Source organism: Benincasa hispida, chromosome 11, assembly GCF_027475165.1.
Source record: "Benincasa hispida cultivar pf3 chromosome 11, pf3_genome.v1.1, whole genome shotgun sequence".
In the NCBI taxonomy this organism is placed as follows: Eukaryota; Viridiplantae; Streptophyta; class Magnoliopsida; order Cucurbitales; family Cucurbitaceae; genus Benincasa; species Benincasa hispida.
This window is the reverse complement of record NC_143488.1, coordinates 22242844-22265503: the sequence shown is the minus strand read 5'-3', so window position 1 is coordinate 22265503 and position 22660 is coordinate 22242844. Positions and strand designations below refer to the sequence as shown.

The 22660-nt window shown below is 40.6% G+C and overlaps 1 non-coding gene across 1 annotated transcript; it reads right to left on the bottom strand.

The window, feature by feature from the left end:
* Nucleotides 1–1870: 1870 nt before the first annotated feature.
* LOC150032480 (small nucleolar RNA R71) lies at nucleotides 1871–1977 on the bottom strand. Its single transcript, XR_016524949.1, has one exon. It is a non-coding gene; the product is annotated as a small nucleolar RNA R71 (small nucleolar RNA).
* Nucleotides 1978–22660: the final 20683 nt, after the last annotated feature.

The following is a 22660-nucleotide window of genomic DNA, read 5'->3' as shown; positions in this document are numbered from 1 at the left end:
GTGACAATCATCCATCGCATCAGTCAGGAATTAAAGCTGTCCCATCTATACAACCAGGAGAGAGAAGCCGCCTTTCACTATTGATGCCCTATAAATACCAAGTGTATTCTTCAGAAAAGGGGTTAAGCAGTCGATTACTTCATCACATTACAAGTTCATGCCTCTGTCCATAGTTTTCTTTCATTTTAAGGCGGACGCGAGGAAGAAGTTATGCCGGTAGATCGTTCAGGTATGCTTGGGAGAGCGTCGGAAGCTACAAAGGCAAAGAGATTACCGACTCCTGTGAAAGCGGGAATATCTTTAGTTCAGAATAGAGATTCCAGTATAAAAAGCCTCGATCGGCAAGGAATTGCTACCAGGCTCTCTACCTTAAACTTTCATTGGCATTTTGTACTTAATTCATTTATAAGAATGGAATTTCTTTCTCTATATTTGTTCACTCTCTGTTATTCATGCATGAGTAGCTAAATTAGTTGAATGGATTGAGAAGCATTTAGCTAGCACAACTAGGGAATCTTCATTCTTTGCGATTATCTGGTTTATGTATGCTTCATTCGTCTATTAGAGATACTCGGGAGGGTAGTCTAAGGACAAGATCTAGACTTGGGAAGGTCAGGTCAAAATCTAGGTTTGGAAGAACCAAATTAGAACGAATAAACGAGAGATAGGTGCTTAGGGATGAGCACTATTGGTTATCAACGCATCACATGCATCTTAGCAATAAGATATGATTGTATGCGGTCACCTTGCTTCCATGCATTTTGCATTGATTCATAGGACAAGAGTAGAGAGTTAGGAATAAGCTCTATGGACATTTTGCATGAAACATATGCATCCTAGATTTAGGAACATCGCATTTACATTGGAAAATGACTTGCTGTGTATGGTAGTAACATGATCGCTTAGTCTGACGCATTCCCAAGTAATGCTAGCTAAAAATCTTCTCACCCGTTCATCGCATACTCGTTGCATCTATCAACACAACTTTCGTTTCTCAAATCCGCCGCATTTATTTATTTATTTTTTTTTATCAACGCAAACAAAAAACTAAACACTTCATTTATTTACCGTTTACCGCAAAGTTTTCATCCAAAAACTATCAACGCAATCTATTTTCACAAGTCCCTGTGATCGACCCTGGACTTACCAGGAAACTCAGGGGAATTTACACTTGAATTCTGCTGGGGAAACTTGAGTGCACAACGCAATCCACCAACGCATATCATTCATATTTTCACTTAATAAAATTATGCATCAATTTTTTGGCGCCGTTGTCGGGGACTTCGGCAAAATAGTTTTTTAACAGTATTTTTTTTATTTCTTTGCAGGACTCTCAATCTTTAACGAATTACGACTCAGAGATTGAGAGGACTTTTAGAAGAAGATTGAGGGACCGCCAATAACAACAAGAAGAAACATCAAGAATGGCAGAGCAACCGGTAGAAAGGGTCGCTAATGCGAACAATATAATGGCCAACCCATCCTTCTGGCGAATGATCGCAATAGACCCATCCGGGACTATGCGTCACCGAACCTCTACAATTTTTCTCCAGGAATCATGAGGCCGGCGTTAAATGGATCGAGGTTTGAAATGAAGCCGGTGATGTTGCAGATGATCCAGGCTACTGGGCAGTTTGGAGGGAGGCGTGGCGAAGACGTGCACGCCCACCTCCGGAGCTTCATAGAAATCTGCAACATTTTTGTGTTCCCAAACATCTCAATTGAGGAAGTTTGACTAACGTTGTTTCCTTTTTCTTTGTGTGATCAAGCGAGGAATTGGGTATACTCTCTCGAATCGGGAGAGATAACTTCGTGGGAATAGGTGGTGGAAAAGTTTATGAAGAAGTATTTTCCACCAACTGAGAATGCTAGGAGAAGAAAATTGATAACAAATTTTGAACAAGAAGATGATGAATCGTTCAGCGATGCTTGGGTGAGGTTCAAGTGGTTGGTAAGAGACTATCCTCACAATGGCTTACCAGACTGCCTGCAAATGGAGATTTTCTACCAAGGATTGAATCCCTCTTCGCAGACCGCTGCCAATGCGGCAGCCGCTGGTGGTCTACTCGACAAAACATATGAAGAGCTAAGAGCATACTTGATTGCATTTTAAAAAATCATGAAGATTGGAGGGAAACTGATCAGAGATCAAGAATCAACGAAAATAACGCAAACAATAGGGCCATTGCATCCTTTCAAAATCAAATGATGGCGATGATGAGTTTAATACAAGGCATTGCAGTTAATAATATGGGAGCGAAGAAAGGGCAAGTCAGCACAATCACTCAGACGAACGCAAGTTGTGTCCTTTGCGGTGATGCTCACCCGATGGAGGAATGCCTAACAAACCCACAGTCGTTATGCTTCATGAGAGATAACCCCTATTCCAATACCTACAACCTCGGGTGGAGAACCCACCCCAATTTTTCTTGGAAGAATCAACAACAAAATTTTCAACCTGTGGTGCAAAAAGAAGGGCCACAAGGATTCTTTCAACGCAACAACGATCCATCGCAAAATCAAACAAGCAGCTCACAACAACTACCACAATCCCTTTTTTTGGAGAGCCTACTGAAGCAATATATAGCGAAAAACGAGATGGTGCTTCAAAGTCAGGCCACGTCCATCCGCAATCTTGAATTACAAATGGGCCAGATTGTGAATGAGCTCAAAAGTCGACCGCAAGAAGCGTTGCCGAGATCAATTGAGCTCCCTCGCAATGATGGGGGTAATGGAAAGGAACAGTGCTTAGCAGTCTCCTTGCTAAGAGACGACACAACTACGAAAGTAGGGGAGAAGCGCATTGCGACCAACTTGAATGCGGTGATAACCGAAGACCTGCTGACCTATAGTTTGGAGAAGCCTGAGAAAACAGACCCTGAAGTTGTTGTATGGATACGAATGGAATGTTATGTATGTGTTATGTTTTGTATCGCCTATACACATTACTGATGGATGAATGTGCTACAAGCTCATGTCCCCGGAAACGGTGCCATAAACTTGTAACGAAAGTTTATGTAAATAATAATCATACAAGCTCATGTCCCCAGCAACAACGCCAACAACTTGATGACATAGAAATGTAATTCCTTTATTATGCATGCACTGCGATGATAGACAGTACTTTGCGATAAAGACAATTTTATGCGATACTACATCTAAATATATGCGTTGATTGTTATATGCTTGTAGTATGCGATGAAGTAGTGTGTGTCACAAGTTTCCTTGCGCTAAAACCAAGTATAATTCCAACGCAAGTTTCTCAGAATAATCCGAGGTCGAACACAGGGATTGTTTTCGTTAATGTGTTACTTTTGTGATACATGCGACCGGTTTAACAATGAATAAAGAATTGGGTTGATACATGAATGTAAATTGCGATAAAGTAAAATATGCGTTGATAAAGTAAAATATGCGTTGAAAATAAAATCCTAAACTAAGATGATACAATATACATGATACATGATGCTGAGTCCGAGACTGACTGTGAATTTATACAAAGGATTGTGGTATGCGATGGAAAGTCTTTATGGATGAATCAGAAAGAGAAAGAGTAAATAGTAAAAACAACGTAAGGTTGTCAATTGCATTAAAGATGCAACTAAGGTTCCGCTTTCCCTTAGCATATACCTCTCGGTGATCGGCCGTGTTCCCATATTTCTATGGTGAAACAGGGATGAACGTGATGAACGCAAGGTTGCTTCCATCTCTGGAAGTACTTCTCGCTTTAGATAACGGATTCTTTCAACCTACTGTCACTAGGCGGAATAACATCTTCACTTCTGTCACAGGTGAAGATGCCGCCGAACATGCTTTATCTAAACTTAATTATTTCCTTAACACAAATTAATTTTCTTGCTTAATTCTTGCTAATTACCCAGGGAATTAGGAAAACATGATGGAGAAAACGGATTATGGATGAACGGAAATAGATAGAGAGATGATAATGGGGAGAAATAATATAGGTTAGGTGACGCATAGTCCCGGATGGGTCTATTGCGGTCGTTCTCCAGGAGAACGGGGTTTGCCATGATGTTGTTCGCATTTGCGGCTCTTTCTTCCGGTTGTTTCGCCATTCTGAGATTTCTCTCTTGTTGTTGTCGGCGGTTGTTTCTCTATCTTCTTCAAACTAGAGTAGAAATCTCCTTTTCTTCCATCTTAACAATGTCAGTGGGTGTAATTGCGATAATTCATAATTATTGTATTTCGAAGCTAATTTTCATACAATTGGTGCATATTTATTCTCTTTTGGCCGCAATATCTAGATAAGGCAGTACAAATAACTTGTATTTCAACAAGTTATCACATCCCTAAATTTAGATATATGCTTGTCCTCGAGCATATCTTTTAAGGCAATAAAGCTTAATTCCTATCCTATATTTTTGCATCGATTGGTTGCTCCGAATGTTACACTTAGGCACATTACTTGACATCGCAATTTCTTCCTATCCTCACTAATTCTTAACAAGCCCTACTTTATTCTTATATATAACAAAATTCTGCAAAATGCTTTTCTAATTTTTCAACATAGAATGTTTATCTCTTCTTTGTCAAAACAACTTGATATATCTATATGTGGTAGTCAAAACGTTTGCGTCATTTATTAGAGACTGTTGGTCATGGTTACACTCTTCGTTTTGGCCTGCCCCCACGGGAGTCATGCGAACATCCAACTACAGTTGTGTTCTAATTTCAACTTTAACTCATGATAATCAGAGGAGTTGTCTCTTGCATTTATTTTTCTTTTATATTCTTCATATTGCGTTGTTCTTGGAAACCCACCTTCGTTTTGGCTTGCTCCTACAGGTGTCATACGAACATCCAACTACGAGTAGGTTCCTTTCACAACTAAACTCTTATCAGGTTGGGAACATTTTTAAGGATTTCCCTTGCGCTGACATTGGAGTTTTGTATGAAATTTATTTATTTATTTATTATTATTTTTTTTGAAAATGAACGCATTTACTTAAATACTGCATATTCTGATCTTATCTGCTGAGACCTTCCCCACCCCCAAATTTAAAAATGAGCAAGGTCTTCATTGCATTGTTTGGGTAGACTAGACAAACACTTTGAATAAAATTTCAAAAAGAAGGTTTGAGCAGAACTTTGAAAGATAAAAGGTAAAGTATTGCTAAACTAAGAATTAACTAAGTGTTAGTCAGAATTTACAAAGTATGGGAAATGTTTCTAAGTATAAACATATAGTACATCACGGAAACACAATGAAGAACCCAAAAGTAAAAGATTCAAAACATCGCAAGTATTGACAAAGGATGATAAAGAAAAAGGCACAGGCAAAAATGGGGTGAATATGTACTCATTGTATTCAATATTAACAAAGTATACAAATAATTACAAATTAACGCAATACAAAATTTGTGCCTGTACAAGAGTCAAAGAATTGATTGACTTTTTAAATTTGATTCAGATGGGTGCACGCTAAAAAGTGGCACCACGCTCCTCATAATGCAAAACATTTTTGCTGAGGACGGGCAACAACGCATGCACCGCCCCAACACACCCCTTAACTAACACATTTCTGGAGGATACCTCAACATAGTGCATTTAGCTAAGGACGGGCAAAAGACACAGACGCGCGCAACACACCCCTCAACGCAATGTATTTGGGTGTAATGGACGCAAAGTGTCTCTTGTTAACTCACGATGTACCCATCATCGCATTTCATATCAGTATTTATTGTTCTTTCCAATTCATCTAAAATGCAAGTCGAAAAGGACATTGTGGTGTTTAGTGTTTCATCCAATCATTCACAAAAATTTACGAACGACGTTACTAAATCTAAGGAATAGAAATGCATACGAAAGTATATTGAAAGGAAACGCATAAAGCATTAAAGACTAATTCTAATGAGCAGTAAATAGCGGCATTTAGAAGGCGATAAAAGAAACCTGGAGAGAAAGCATGTAAACATAGATAGGGATGCTGATTGTCAGATGTTTCAGAATTACCGCAATCGCTTCCCCCGCAAGCAGTTTAATCCTGCTTGCCCAAGTCAATGGTGTCCATGCGTCGTTCGAAGTCGCCTCTATAGTAAGACTTAATCCGCTAACCATTGACTTTAAACGCGCTGTTCCCATCTAAAGTTGTTAGTTCTACTGCATCATGAGGAAAGATTGTCTTGATTCGGAATGGCCCAAACTAGCGGGACTTCAACTTTCCTGGGAACAACCGCAAATGAGCGTTAAATAATAATACCTATTGACCTTCGGTGAACGTTCGGTCGTTTATGCAGTCGTCATGCCATTTCTTGGTCTTCTTCTTATAGATCTTGGCATTTTCGTAGGCGTCCCATCACCATTCGACCAGCTGATTCAATTGCAGCTTTCGGACTTTCCCCGCACTTGCTAAATCAAACTTCAACTTTTTACATGCCCACATTGCCTTATGTTCCAACTCGAGCGGCAGATGATAAGCTTTTCCAAAGACTAGGGCGTACGGGGACATGCCAATTGGTGTCTTATAGGCAGTCTTGTATGCCCACAATGCTTCATCAAGCTTGGGTGACCAATCCTGCCTGGAAGTATTGACTACCTTTTCCAAGATAGTTTTGATCTCTCTGTTAGAAATTTCCGCCTGCCCATTAGTCTGTGGGTGATACGCAGTTGCAACTCGATGGCTGACGTTAAATTTAGTCAACAGGTTGGCAATTATGCGGTTGATAAAGTGAGAGCCCTCATCACTGATTAAGGCTCGTGGCGTCCCATATCGAGCAAAAATGTTCTTCTTCAGAAACTTCGCCACTGTGGCCGCATCATTCTTGGCACATGCAATGACCTCAACCCATTTTGATACATAGTCAACCGAGACCAGAATATAGTGATGACTTTCGGATGGTGGAAATGGGCCCATGAAGTCAATTCCCCAAAAATCAAATAATTCCACTTTTAAGATTGATGTCAAAGGCATTTCATTTCTTTTTGACATATTTCTCGTTCTCTGACATCTGTTGCATTGCACAACGTGAGCTTGGGCATCCTTGTCACACCTCGCCCCAGACTACCCTCTTAGCTTAGGAAAGGGCGTGACTAACAGAAGTTATTAACCTTTTCGTTGACACTTACTGCCTAAAAACTCTTGCAGAAATAACTCTGATACCAATGTATAAATTCAACAACTAATTGATTAAGTCAAGGAGGCAAACTACAGCGGATTAAGTAGGCCCATCTTATATTACAACGATATAAAGTTTATAAAACTCCAAGACTTATCTACAAAATTTACAACAACAACTATAAAACCCTCCGGAAGTGTAACTGTGGCATGTGGCAGACCTTGACCTTAGCAGCACCCTGGAACTCCTCACCTTTCACTACCTGGGAAGAAAAAGAAAAACATTTGGAAAGCATGAGCTATAAAGCCTAGTGAGTGACTAGAAAACTGATTTTTATCAAAAGAACTACCCCATACTTGGGTACTTTGGCTCAGATACCTTCTCAACTATGTATTTTAGTATCGAGCTACTCAGATACCTTCTCAAATGTCCTTCGGTATCGAGTTTCAAGTAAAACTAGTCATACAATGACTTTCTTTAATAAAACTTAGAAAACATGTCTTTATCTGAAAGATCTTTCTTTAGCACATGGTTTCTTTAAAACATTGTAAATATTTTAGTAAAACATTTTAGTCACTCACCTTGATCGTTTAGGAACCTTTCTCTCTAGAAGTTCCTTAGTCACTTCGGGCTCCCTTTCGAACCCTTAAATCCAGACTCAAATTAAAGCTCCGATTACTTATAGTTCTAGACCATATTTTAAGATATTTCCTTCTGCAAACATGTTCTAAACTATCTCAGGAAGCTTACCATAAAATCTTAGCTCATAACTCCTCGTGGTTTGGCCGGAATCTTCAAAACATCAATACTGGCCCAGCTTACCCGACAGCCTGAACCTTCTGTCTTTTTCTCAGCTTCCAGCCCGATTCCTTGGAGCTTCTTCTCTGGAAGCCCCACCATGAAATCTAGACTCTTTTAGCTTTCAGATGGCTTTGGAATTACTCCTAACGCACGAGTAAATTGGGAGAACTTCTCGTCCCAATTTGATGCTGTTTTCCAGACTTCACTGTCCAATGCGTCCTCTTTGAAGCTCTATGATCAACGCATGGATTTTGCTCTCAACGCATTATTTACTCAAACTTCCCACTCTTTTAAACGTATTTTGAGTTGTGATCTAAAAAATGAAGGCTTTTAGCCCTATTTATAGGCGTCCAAACATTCCTCAAATTCGACACCTCCTACTTGGCTGCATGTCCAAGTGTTTCCTCCTCACACTAACATCACAACTCTTTGATCAACGCAATGTAAGTGCCCTTCTCCTATGTAGCCAACGCATGGGCTTCAAATTGCACATCTCTTCAAGCCTCCACCTCAAATCCTTAATTTTGAAGTTTTCTTCTCAATTAGCCACATGTTAGGATGATGTCTTCCTTATGAGCTCAGCCTTCTTATGCGTTCATTCCCTTAAATATGCGTTCATTCCCTTAAATATGCGTTCATTAGGGTGATTCTCAATGCATACAACTAGCCTAAGGTATCAACGCATAGTGTACTTAGAACACATACTAGGTCCTCAACGCATAGTATGATTCCAATGCATAGCAACCCTTAGTTTCCCTTAATTTCCAACATAGCACCATCGCAACCCTTAACCATCGCAAGAGCCAACACCATGCGTCCAACCAAGTCTATCGCATGGCCTATGTCCAACACATCCCTCGTGCAAGCCGTCACGAACCTCCAATGCATCGCAAGGTCGCACAGCTCTAACGCATTGGCTTAGCATCAACGCATGGCTCATATGGGTTGCATGGCATGGGCGCTTGGCCGGTAGCTTGGCATCGACGCATCACTCGACATGGCTTGCTCGTCCGCTCGACGCATGGGCGCTGCCATCGACGCACCGTTCGCTTGGCTGCTTGATGCATCGGCGCTTCCTTCGACGCATCGCTTAGCACGACAACTTAGCCCGCTCCGACCAGTTTGGACAAGGCGCTTCGACGCATGGCTGGGCAGTTTGGCTGAGCCTGCTCGACGCATGGCACCCTCCAGCCCTTGTGCCATCCTAATGCCTCATCCTCGGCTGCCATCCTTCAACCGCCTACCACCCTTCAACGCATCCTTCCATTTTCCTTCCTTCACCAACGCATCAAACGCATCCATCATCCAACGCATCCAATGCATCCATTCAGCCTAATGCGTTGGTCTAACCTCCAAGGCATGCGTCACTCCCACTTCAACTTCTCCCTTGGCCCAAATAATCTCTCCAAGATCTTATGGCCAGCGCATGGCAATTCCTAGTCCAACACTTAGTCATTTTTCATCAATTTAAGCTTAACTCAAAACTACTCAAGGAAAATATATTCAACACCAAGAAATTTCCTTCACTTCAACATAGGATTTAACTTTTACTTAGTTAATTTCCTCAACCACCTGCTTAAGTAGGAATAATGGAAATTCGAGTTTCACAATCCTTGAACAACGTTGGCAAGAAATAGCCACATTGTAAAACCTTGCAGCAGTCCGCTGCCCCCCAAAGTGTCCTCCGTAAGGGGACTCATGACACATCTCTAGAATGTGCTTCACTTCGTGCTCAGGAACGCATCGACGTGATATGTGATCAGGACCAAGTCGATGTAGGAATGGGTCGTCCCATAAATAAAATTTGATATAATGTCTTAGCTTTTTCTTCTGCTGGTAAGTGTAGTCATCTGGTACTTGACCGCAAACGATGAAGTTCACTATGTCCGCATACCAGGGAATATTAACGTCTATTGCCATCAGCAGCTCATCAGGGAATCTTTCTTCAATATCTTTTTCTTTCCCTTGAACCTCACAATTCTCCAATATTGAAAAATGATCGGCGACTTGGTTCTCGGTGCCCTTCCGGTCTTTGATCTGTAGGTCAAACTCTTGCAGTAGCAACACCACCGTATAAGCCTTGGTTTTGCATCCTTTTTTTTCATCAAATACTTGATCGCAGAGTGATCTGTAAACACCACAACGTTTGTTCCAATTAAGTATTGTCGGAATTTCTCCAGTGCAAATACCACTGCGAGCATTTCCTTCTCTGTGGTTGTATAGTTTTCCTGTGCATCATTCAATGTTTTACTTGCATAATAAATAGGATGTAATACCTTGTCCTTGCACTGACTCAAAACTACACCCATAACATATCCGCTAGCATCGCACATCAACGCAAATGGTGGCATCCAATCTGGTGAAATCAAAATAGGTGCAGAGATGAGCGCATCTTTCAATGTGTTGAATGCTTTTGTGCAAGCATCATCAAAGTTATATTCTTGGTCAGCTTCAAGGAGTTCACTTAGGGGCCTTGCAATCTAGGAGAAATTTCGAGTAAATCTTCTATAAAACTCTGCGTGTCCTAGAAAGCTCCTAAGTGTTTTGACCTTCACTGGTGGGAGTAGCTTGGAAATTGCGTCAATCTTTGCCTGATCAACTTCCAAACTGGCCTTAGAGATTTTTTGTGCCAGAACTATTCCTTCTTCCACCATAAAGTGGCATTTTTCCCAGTTCAAAACAAAATTTGTTGCTAGTATCTCTTTAAGACATTTTCAAGGTTAGATAAACAGGAGTTATAGTTATTGCCGAAGACTGAGAAATCATCCATGAATACCTCGACTGACTCCTCCAAGTAATCTGAGAATATTGCCATCATGCATCGTTGAAAAGTACCTAGCACATTGCAGAGTCCAAATGGCATGCGTCGGAATGCAAACATACCAAATGGGCACGTGAAGGTTGTCTTATCTTAGTCCTTCGGCACAATTTCTATTTTATTGAATCCTGGATAGCCATAAAACAAACAGAAGAATTCATTCCCCGCGAGTCTGTCTAACATATGATCAATGAACGGGAATGGGAAATGGTCCTTTTTGGTGGCCAAATTTAGCTTGCGATAATGCATACAAATTCTCCACCCTGTAGTCGTTCTTGTGGGAATTAATTCATTCTTATCATTAGTGATGACTGTCATCCCCCCTTTCTTCGGAACACACTGCACTGGGCTTACCCAGTTGCTATCAGATATCGGGTAGATGACACCTGCGTCCAGCCACTTCACTATTTCCTTCTTCACGACCTCCCTCATGGCAGGGTTCAAGCGACGTTGCCTTTCTACTGATCCAGTATTTCCTTCTTCCAAATGAATCTTGTGCATACAATATGAAGGACTGATTCCACAAATTTCTGCCAAGGTTTATCCTAAGGCCTTTGCGTTACTCTTTAGGATGCGCATCTTCTTTTTCCTTACTCAGCGATGTGGAAATGATAACCGGTAACGTGTCGTTACTTCCTAAGTAAGCATACTTAAAGTGCATTAGCAACGACTTTAACTCTAGCACAGGTGGTTCTTCCAGAGATGGCTTAATGCGTGGTGAAGTTCGTTCAGACAACTTGAGTGGTTCAAAGTTTGCTTCCACATAAATTGCGGCGCCGTCCTCTTCCAATATTGCGCCGATTTCAAAATTTTCCTCCTCTAACTCCTTCAGGGGCTCGTACTAGGGTTTTTCCCGTAGTTCTTCAATATCCTTGCAATTCTCCATATCATTTGGGTACTTCAACGGAGTGAAAACGTTGAACTTTACTTCCTGATCATCGACCTTGATGGTCAGTTCTCCTTTTTGCACATCGATCAGTGCTCACCCTGTTGGTAGAAATGGGCGACCCAAGATGATAGGTACTTCCCTGTCAGTTTCGTAATCCAATATAATAAAGTTCGCCGAGAAGATAAACTTGTCCACTTGCACGAGTACATCCTCTATCTTACCCTCAGAATTTGTTATCGATCTATCGGCCAACTGTAATGTGATCGTCGTTGGTCTTGCATTACCAATATCCAACTTCTTAAAGATCGATAAGGGCATTAAATTTATGCTCGCCCCTAAATTGCACAGCGCGTTCCCGACCTTCTTGCCCCGTATTGTGCAGGGCAGTGTGAAACTCCCAGGATCCTTCATTTTAGTGGGGATGTTATTTTGAAACAGGGTGCTGCATTCATATGTTAACAAAACTGTTTCATTTTCCCCATTTTTTCTTTTATTGGCCAGGATGTCCTTGAGAAATTTTACATAACTCGGCATCTTCTCTAGTGCTTCTATTAAGGGGATGTTAATGTGTAGTTGTCGAAGAACGTCCAAAAACCTCTGAAATTGTTTGCTATCATCCTTCTTCTTCAGCCTGAACGGGAAAGGTGGAGGATCCTGCCTTTCCTCTTATTTAGTTAGCTGTTTGCTGAGGTCCTGTTCTTGCTGTGTTTCATTATCTGGAGGTTGTGTTGATTGAAAATTCAAGTCTTGAGGAGCTTCATCTTTTGTAGGTGAACTTGCATCTAAACTGGTACCTTTTCCACTATTAGTTGATCGGTCATCATCGACCGTTAGATCTACTGGTGTTGTTGTCGCATCTAGTACTAATGGCATAGGGGCTATTGTTCTGCCACTTCTCAATGCCACTGCATGACATTGTTCTTTACCTCGCTGCCCCGTTGTTCCTGAATTGCTGTGCTGCGTACCAGGCGCTTTCTTCTTTAATTCCCTCGTAAGCTGATCTATCTGCTCTTCTAATTCTTTAAGAGAGTCAGCTTGTGATTTTCTCATTGCCTCGCTCTTTTCAATGTAATGCTTTAGCGATGTCTCCAGAGTCAAGGTGCTGCAAGAGGTATCATATAAGAATGGTTGGTCACAGGGTGGTATACCTTGAGAATTACCTAAGTTACAGTCCGGAGTAATGAAGTTAGGTGATCCCTTTGATAACTGTTCTGATAGAAACTATGACTCCCCTAGTTGTGATTCCCGTCCCAACTTGAAGTTGGGTGATCCCGCCAACCAGGGTTATAGATGTTGCCAAACGATTCATCATAGACATAATATACGGGTTGTTGATTCCATGGGCAGACTTCTACTGGATGTCCCTCTCCACATTGGATGCAATTCATTAACCGCATTAACTTACGTTGATCCTTGAGAGAGTGTTCTCTGTTGGTTAGCCACCGTCTGGAGTAGTGAGGTCATTGTGGTCATTTGATCGACCAGTGTGCTCATTGTATCAGTTGACACATCGACACTTTCTACTCTTTCTTGCTCTAGACCTCCTACCTCGAGCCCGGTATCAATCCACTCATCAGAATGTCACGAGATGCAATCCAAGATATTCTTTGCTTCCGTATATGATTTGTTAATTAATCCTCCTTCTGCAGAGGCATCGACAACTGCTTACGTTGATTGATCTAAGCCATTGTAAAAGGTTTCCATCAGAATGCTATCGGGAATCCTAATATTCGGATAACTTTTCACTAACTGTCGGAATCGCAGCCAGGCGATGCTCAAGGTTTCATAACCCTTTTGCTCAAAATTCAACACATCCCTCCGTCTCATTGCGTTAACGGCTAGAGGGAAAAATCTGTTCATGAACCTATCAACCAAATGTTCCCATGTTTTAATCTCATTCGACTCTAGTGATTGAGCCCACCTCTTTGCTTCATCCCGCAATGTGTATGGGAAAAGATATAACTTAAGTCTTTCTTGAGTCACATCAGGTAAGGAGAATGAGCTGCACATGTCTACAAAATTCGTCAAATGCGCATGTGGGTCTTATCCTTGTAATCCTCCAAATTGACCCATATTCTGAATCATCTTCAGCATAATTGGTCTGATTTCAAAGCTTACATTCTTCTCAACCATAAGTTGTGAAATTCCTGGTGAGAAGTTGTAAAATCTGGCGCCGCATAGTCTCTCATTGGAACGTTGCGATCAGCAGCAAGAAATATCGAATCTTGCGCTTGCCAATTTTCCCTTTGATTCCCTGTGGGAGCTTCGTTATTATTAGCCATGCTTCTTCACCACTTGATTCAGCCCTGATGTTCTTGTGTGCAAATAATACACTTGATCTCTAGGTCCACTTAGAATCTCTGGATCACTTCAGCACTCCTAAGCCGTCAGACTGCTCTTCGCGTTGAACAGCCAGTACAAAGAGATCTGTCCTGCAAAATACCACAAACATACTCAAACAATAAACCGTTAACCAGTCCCCGGAAATGGTGCCATAAACTTGTTGACTTGAAGATGAACGCAAAATGTATGCGATGCTTGGACGACGTGCTACAAGCTCATGTTGCCATAAACTTGTAACATTGGATTTATGCGATGATATGCACGCATGGTTGAAGTCCAATCTTAAGAAATAATGAACTGACTGAACTTAAGACATGCAATACTGCTTCTAGATATGCGTTAGTAATGGATTTTCTTGTAGTATGCTTTGCATTGTCACAAGTTTCCGCGCATTGGAACCAAGTATAATTCTATCGCACGTTTCCCGGTGTGATCCGAGGTCGGACACAGGGACTGTTTGAGGTTATTGCGTTATGTTTATGGTATATGTGACCAGGTTTTTCAATCTTTAAAAGTATAGTTTGTGCAAGTATATAAAAATTGCGATAAAGTAAAGGAAAGCAGTAAAAATGCAATAATAAAATAAAGTGCAGTAAACCTAAGCTAAGATGGTACAAGATACAGGCATCATGATACAAAATACTGAGGACAAGGCTGGCTGTGAATGAAATTGTAGAGGCTATTTATAGGCGAAGCTAAGATGGTACAAGATACACTCAACCAGTCTCTCTCTCAGATCAGTGTATACACTTTTCTCTGTATTCAAGCCTCTCTTTCAATGAAATTGTAGAGGCTATTTATAGGCGAAGCTTGGCTCTTTGACATTGTGGTCTCCACTTTATGGTTAAGGTAGTTCTTGAAATGGTGGCATGAATATTCCTTCTGTTACGCAATCAACCCATCAGAAATGCACAACTGAAAGTTGTACACGTGTCAGAATCCTCTGCAATTGCGTTGCTCTTTACATCTTCGATCGATTACCGCATGCAGTGTTATTTTTTATTACCGTATGTGGTTGATGTTGCGTTGATCGCTAAGCTCTTGATCGATCGTCGCATGCCCCATCATTGCATTGATCGTATCTTCGTTCTCAATTGATGAGCACAATGTGACGAGATGCGTTGTTCATTTTATCTTTGAGCCATTAACGCATGCTGTAATGGTAAAATTACTTCCTTATTAATGAGGCATGCGTTAATTGACTCAATTCATGCAATACTACTTCTAGATATGTGTTATTAATGGATGCTCTTGTAGTATGCTGTGCATTGTCACAAGTTTCCTTGCATTGGAACTAAGTATAATTCCACCGCAAGTTTCTCGGTGTGATCTGAGGTCGAACACAGGGATTGTTTGAGGTTATTGTGTTATGTTTATGATAAATGTGACCGGGTTTTTCAATTTAATAAAATTATTTGTGTACAAGAATATAAAGTTGCAATAAAGTAAAGGAAAGCAATAAAAATGCGATAATAAAATAAAATGCAGTAAACCTAAGCTAAGATGGTACAAGATACAGGCATCATGATACAAAATACTGAGGACAAGGCTGGCTGTGAAGATTATACACAGATCATGTGATGCGATGGAAAGTCTTATGTACGAAGCAGAAAGAGAAAGACAACTAGTATAAACATCGCAAGTTCCTTAATTGCATTAAAGTTATAAGTACGGTTCCGTTTTCCCCTTAGCGTACACCTTTCAGTGATCAGTATCGTTTCCACATGTCTGTGGTGAAATAGAGACGAACCTAATGAATGCAAGGTTGCTTCCATCTCTAGAAGTACTACTCGCTCTAGTTAACGCATTCTTCTGACCTCCTCTCGATAGATCATAATGACATCATCACTTCTGCTCTCACAGGTGAAGATATCGTCTAGCATGCCTTAGCTAAACGCAATTATCTCTCTAACACAGATTAAGTACTCGTTTAATTCATATTGATTACCTGGGGATTAAGAACACTTCATGAAGAAAACGATAAACGGAGGAACGAAAATAGACAGAGAAGTGGTAATGAAAACGATCGAGACATTCAATATATCTATTTAGCATCTGATATATGGTGTGTGAATGAAGAGATAAAGAAGATGAGATACAATGGTGAAAAGAGATAGAAACAAATACAAACAAGCGCCAACATCTCGGCACCAATTTGGATGGAGATTTGCTTGCCGAAATGGATGGATCGTGTGGAAGGATGAGTTTCTCTCTCAGGCTTGCTCAACCGATAGCAGGGATCTGAGTATAGAGCTTCGGGGCGGGGATCTGGCAGATTAACACTGAGACTCACCTCTCGGCCTTGTCTCTTCTTCTTCCCGAATTTCTTCAGTTTAACACTCAACTCAGCATTTTTCTCAATAAAATAGCAGCAATTAGCCCCGTATCGAATAATCTTTTTTTTTTGTGAATTCTATAGGGTATTTATAGGTGAAGATCTTTGACTTCAGCCTTGTGGTCCCCACTTGTTGTTATGGAAATTTCGAAGATGGAGGGATATTATTCCTTCTGTTATGAAATTAGACCGTCAAAACAACCGTTACACATACACGTGGCACAATCCTCCGCATTTGTATTGCTCAGCTGCATCTTTCGATCGAGTGTTCACATGCGGTTGAAAGTCTGCTCTGGATCGACTGTCGCATTGCGCCGTCATTGTGTTAATCGTCTTTTCATTGTTGATTGATGGGCGCAATGTGTCAGAGATGCGTTGGTCAGTTTGTCTTGAGCTTTAATCGCAAGCGGTGACTTGGTTTCCTGCAAAACAGAGTAGAAATGTCCTCTTCTTCCATCTTAATGATGTCAGTGGGTGTAATTGTGATAATTCATAATTATTTTATTTCGAAGCTAATTTTCATACAATTGGCGCATATATATTCTCTTTTGGCCGCAATATCTAGATAAAGCAGTATAAATATCTTGTATTTCTACAAGTTATCACACCCCCAATTTATATATATGCTTGTCCTCAAGCATATCTTCTACTAAGGCAATAAAGCTCAATTCCTATCCTATATTTCTGCGTCAATTGGTTGCTCCGAATGTTACACTTAGGCACATTTCTTGACATCGCACTTTCTTCCTTTCCTTGATAATTCTTAACAAGCCCTACTTTATTCTTCTATATAACAAAATTCTGCTCAAAGGTGCTTTTCTAGTTTTTTTTTTTTAAAATAGAATGTTTATCTCTTCTTGTCAAAACACTTGATATACCTACATACAGTGGTCAAAACTTTTGTGTGATATGCTAGAGACAGTTGGTCATGGTTACACTCTTCATTTTGGCCTGTCCCCATGGGTGTCATGCGAACATCTAACTAGGTTGTGTGCCAATCTCAACTTTAACTCAAGATATTCAGAGAAGTTGTCTCTTACATTCTTTTATTATATGTTTTTTTTTTATACTGCGTTGATCTTGGAAACCCACCTTCGTCTTGGCTTGCTCCTATGGGTGTCATACGAACATCCAACTATGAGCATGCTTCTTTCACAACTAGACTCTTATCAGGTTGGGAACATTTTTTCCCTTGCGCTGACATTGGAGTTTTGCATGAAAAGTTTTTTTTTTTCAAATCAGAAAATGAATGCATTTTCTTAAATACTGCATATTCTTGATCTTATCTGCTCAGACCTTCCCCACCCCCAAATTTAAAGATGAGCAAGGTCCTCATTGCGTTGTTTGGATAGACTAGAAAAACACTTAGAAGAAAAATGCCAAAAAAAAGGTTTGAGCAAAACTTTGAAAGACAAAGAGGTAAAGTACTGCTAAACTAAGAATTAACTAAGTGTTAGTCAGAATTTACAAAGTATGGGAAATGTTTCTAAGTATAAACATATATTACATCATAGCAACTCAATGAAGAACACAAAAGTAGAAGATTCAGAACATTTCAAATATTGACAAAGGATGATAAGGAAAAAGGCACAGGCAAAAAGTGGAGTGAATATGTACTCATTGTATTGAATATTAACAAAGTATACAGATAATTAAAAATTAACGCAATATAAAATTGTGTACCTCTACAAGAATCAAAGAATTTCATTAACTTTTTAAATTTGATTCAGATGGGTGCATGCTAAAAAGTAGCAACGCGCTCCGAATAACACAAAAACATTTTTATTGAGGACGGGCAACAACACATGCACCCCCGTAACACACCCCTTAACTAACACATTTCTAGTGGATACCTCAACATAGTGCATTTAGCTAAGGATGGGCAAAGAACACATACGCGCGCAACACACCCCTCAACGCAATGTATTTGAGTGTAATGGATGCAAAGTGTCTCTTGTTAACTCACAATGTACCCATCATCGCATTTCATATCAGTATTTATTGTTCTTTTCAATTCATCTAAAACACAAGTCGAAAAGGACTTTGCGGTGTTGAATGATTCATCCAATCATTCACACAAATTTACGAACGACGCTACTAAATCTAAGGAATAGAAATGCATACAAAAGTATATTGAAAGGAAACGCAGAAAGCATTAAAGACTAATTCTAATGAGCAGTAAATAGCGGAATTTAGATGGCGATAAAAGAAAACTTGAGAAAAAGCATGTAAACATAGATAGGGATGCTGATTGTCAGATGTTTCAAAATTACCGCAATCCCTTCCCCCGCAAGCGGTTTAATCCTTCTTGCGCAAGTAAATGGTGTCCATGCGTCGTTCGAAGTCGCCTCCATAGTAAGGCTTAATTTGTTGACCATTGACTTTAATTGCATTGTTCCCAACTAAAGTTGTTAGTTCTACTGTGCCGTGAGAAAAGATTGTCTTGATTCGGAATGGCCCAGACCAGCGGGACTTCAACTTTCCTGGGAAGAACTGCAAACGAGCATTAAATAATAATACCTGTTTACCTTCGATGAATGTCCAGTCGTTTATGCGGTCTTCATGTCACTTCTTGGTTTTCTCATTATAGATCTTGGCATTTTCATAGGCGTCCTTTCGCCATTTGACCAGCTGATTCAATTGCAGCTTCCAAACTTTTCCCGCACTTGCTAAATCAAACTTCAGCTTTTTACATGCCCACATTGCCTTATGTTCCAACTCGAGCGGCAGATGACAAGCTTTTCCAAAGACCATAGCGTACGGGGACATGCCTATTGGTATCTTATAGGTAGTCCTGTATGCCCACAACGCTTCATCAAGCTTGGGTGACCAATCCTTCTTAGAAGTACTAACTACCTTCTCCAAGATCGTTTTGATCTCTCTGTTAGAAATTTCCACCTGCCCATTAGTCTATGGGTGATACATAGTCGCAACTCGATGGCTGACGTTGAATTTAGTCAATTGGTTGGCAATTATGCGGTTGATAAAGTGGGAACCCTCATCACTGATTAAGGCCCGTGGCGTCCCATATCGAGCAAAAATGTTCTTCTTCAGAAACTTCACCACTGTGGCCACATCATTCTTGGCACATGCGATGGCCACAACCCATTTTGATACATAGTCAACCGCGACCAAAATATAGTGTTGACCTTCTGATGGTGGAAATAGGCCCATGAAGTCAATTCCCTAAACATCAAATAATTCAACCTTTAAGATTGACGTAAGTGCCATTTCATTTCTTTTAGACATATTCCCCGTTCTATGACATCTGTCACATTGCAAAACATAGGTGTGGGCATCCTTAAACAATGTTGGCAAGAAGTAGCCATACTCCAGGACCTTTCTTGCAGTCCGCTGCCCCCCAATATGTCTGGGGACTCATGACAAAGCTCTAAAATGTGCTTGACTTAGCATTCAGGAATGCATCGACATAATATATGATCAGGTCCGAGTCGATATAGGAATGGATCATCCCAGAAATAAAATTTGGCATTATGTATTAGCTTTTTCTTCTGCTGGTAAGTATAGTCATCTAGTATTTGACCGCAAACGATGAAGTTTACTATGTTCGCATACCAGGGAACATTAATGTCTACTACCATCGGCAGCTCATCGGGGAATCTTTCCTCAATATCTTTTTCTATCCCTTGAACCTCGCAATTCTCCAATCTTGATAAATGATCCGCGACTTGGTTCTCAGTGCCCTCTAGTCTTTGATCTCTAGGTCAAACTCTTGTAGTAGCAACACCCACCATATAAGCCTTGGTTTTGCATCCTTCTTTGTCATCAAGTACTTGATCGCAGAGTGATCCGTATGCACCACAACGTTTGTTCCGATTAAGTATTGTTAAAATTTCTCCAGTGTAAATACCACTGCGAGCATTTCCTTCTCTGTGGTTGTATAGTTTTCCTACGCATCATTCAATGTTTTACTTGCATAATAAATAGGATGCAATACCTTGTCCTTGCGCTGACTCAAAACTGCACCCATAGCATATGTGCTAGCATCGTACATCAATGCAAATGGGTGAGTCCAATCTGGTGCAATCAAAATAGGTGCGACGATGAGCGCATCTTTCAATGTGTTGAATGCTTTGGTGCATGCGTCATCAAAATTGTATTCTCGGTCAGCCTCTAGTAGTGCACTTAGGGGCCTTGCGATCTAGAAGAAGTTTCAAATAATTCTTCTATAAAACTCAGCGTGTCCTAGAAAGCTCCTAAGTGTTTTTACGTTCACTGGTGAGGGTAACTTGGAAATTGCGTCAATCTTTGCCTGATCAACTTCCAATCCGGCCTTAGAGATTTTCTGACCCAGAACTATTCCTTCTTCCACCATAAAGTGGCATTTTTCCCAGTTCAAAACAAGATTTGTTGCCACGCATCTCTTCAAGACTTTTTCAAGGTTATATAGATAGGAGTCATAATTATTTCCAAAAACTAAGAAATTATCCATGAATACCTCGACTGACTCCTCCAAGTAATCTTAGAATATTTCCATCATGCATCGTTGAAAAGTGCTTGGCGCATTGCAGAGTCCAAATGGCTTGCGTTGGAATGCAAACGTACCAAATGGGCACGTGAAGGTTGTCTTCTCTTGGTCCTCCAGCGCAATTGCTATCTGGTTATACCCTGAATAACCGTCAAGAAAATAGAAGAATTCATTCCCCGCAAGTCTATCCAACATTTGATCAATGAACAGGAATGGGAAATGGTCCTTTTTAGTGGCCAAATTCAGCTTGGGATAATCCATACAAATTCTCCACCCCATAGTCATTCTTGATGGAATTAATTCATTCTTGTCATTAGTGATAACTGTCATCCCTTCTTTCTTTGGAACACACTGCACTGGGCTTACCCAGCTGCTATCAGATATCGGGTAGATGACACCTGCATCCAACCACTTCACTATTTCCTTCTTCACGACCTCCCTCATGGTAGGGTTCAAGCGGTGTTGCCTTTCTACTAATCCAATCTTTCCTTCTTCCAGACAGATTTTATGCATACAATATGAAGAACTGGTTCCTCAAATGTCTGGCAAGGTCCATCCTAATGCCTTTGCGTTACTCTTTAGGATCTATATGAAACACATCTTCTTTTTCCTTACTGCGATGCAAAAATGATAACCGGTAATGTGTCGTCCCTTCCTAAGTAAGCATACTTAAGGTGCACGGGCAACGGCTTTAACTCTAGCACAGGTGGATCGTCCAGAGATGGCTTAATGCATTGTGATGTCCATTCAGATAACTTGAGCAGTTCAAAATTTGATTCAATATGAATCGCGGTGCAGTCTTCCTCTAACATTGCGCCGATTACCAATTCTTCTTCTCCAGCTCCTTCAGGGGTTTGTGTCAAGGCTCTTCTCGCAGTTCCTCAATGTATTGACAATTTTCCACATCACCTGGGTATTTCAACGCATTGAATACGTTGAATTTTAGTTCCTGATCGTCGACCCTGATGGTTAATTCTCCTTTCTGCATATCGATCAGTGCTCGCCCTATCATGGGCGACCCAAAATGATAGGGATTTCTCTATCTGCTTCGTAATCCAATATGACAATGTCTTCTGGGAAGATAAACTTTTCAACTTGCACGAGAACATCCTCTATCTTGCCCTTAGGAAGCTTTATCGATCTATCGGCCAACTATATTGTGATAGTGGTTGGTCTTGCGTTGCCGATATCCAGCTTCTTAAAAATTGACAGGCACATTAGATTTATGTTTGCCCTTAAATCGCACAGTGCGTTCCCGACCATCTTCCCTCCTATCGTGCAGGGAAATGTGAAACTCCCAGGATCCTTCATTTTAGCAGGGAGATTGTTTTGGAACAGTTCGCTATATTCATATGTTAACTCAACTGTTTCATTTTCCCCGATCTTACATAACTTGGCATCTGCTCTAGTGCTTCTATCAAGGGAATGTTAGTGTGTAGCTGCCGGAGAATGTCCAGAAACCTTTGAAATTGCTTGCTATCATCCTTCTTCTTCAGCCTGGACAGTAAAGGTGGAAGATCCCGCCGTATTTCTTGTTCACTTGGCTGCTTGCTGAGGTTCGGTGCTTGCTGCGCTTCATTAGCTGGAGGTTGCATTGATTTAGCCTTCATGTCTTGAGGAGCTTCATCTTTTGTAGATGAACTTACTTCTGAACTGGTACTTTTTCCAATATTAACTGATTGGTCATCATCAACAGTCAAATCGACTGGTGTTGTTGTTGCATCTGGTACTGATGACATAGGGGCTGTTGTTTTGCCATTCCTTAATGTCATTGCATGACATTGTTCTTTTCCTCGTGGCCCTTCTGCTTTTGAACTACTATGCTTCGTACCAGGTGCTTTCTTCTTTAATTCCCTTGTAAGCTGATCTATCTGCTCTTCTAATTCTTTAAGGGTGTCAGCTTGCGATT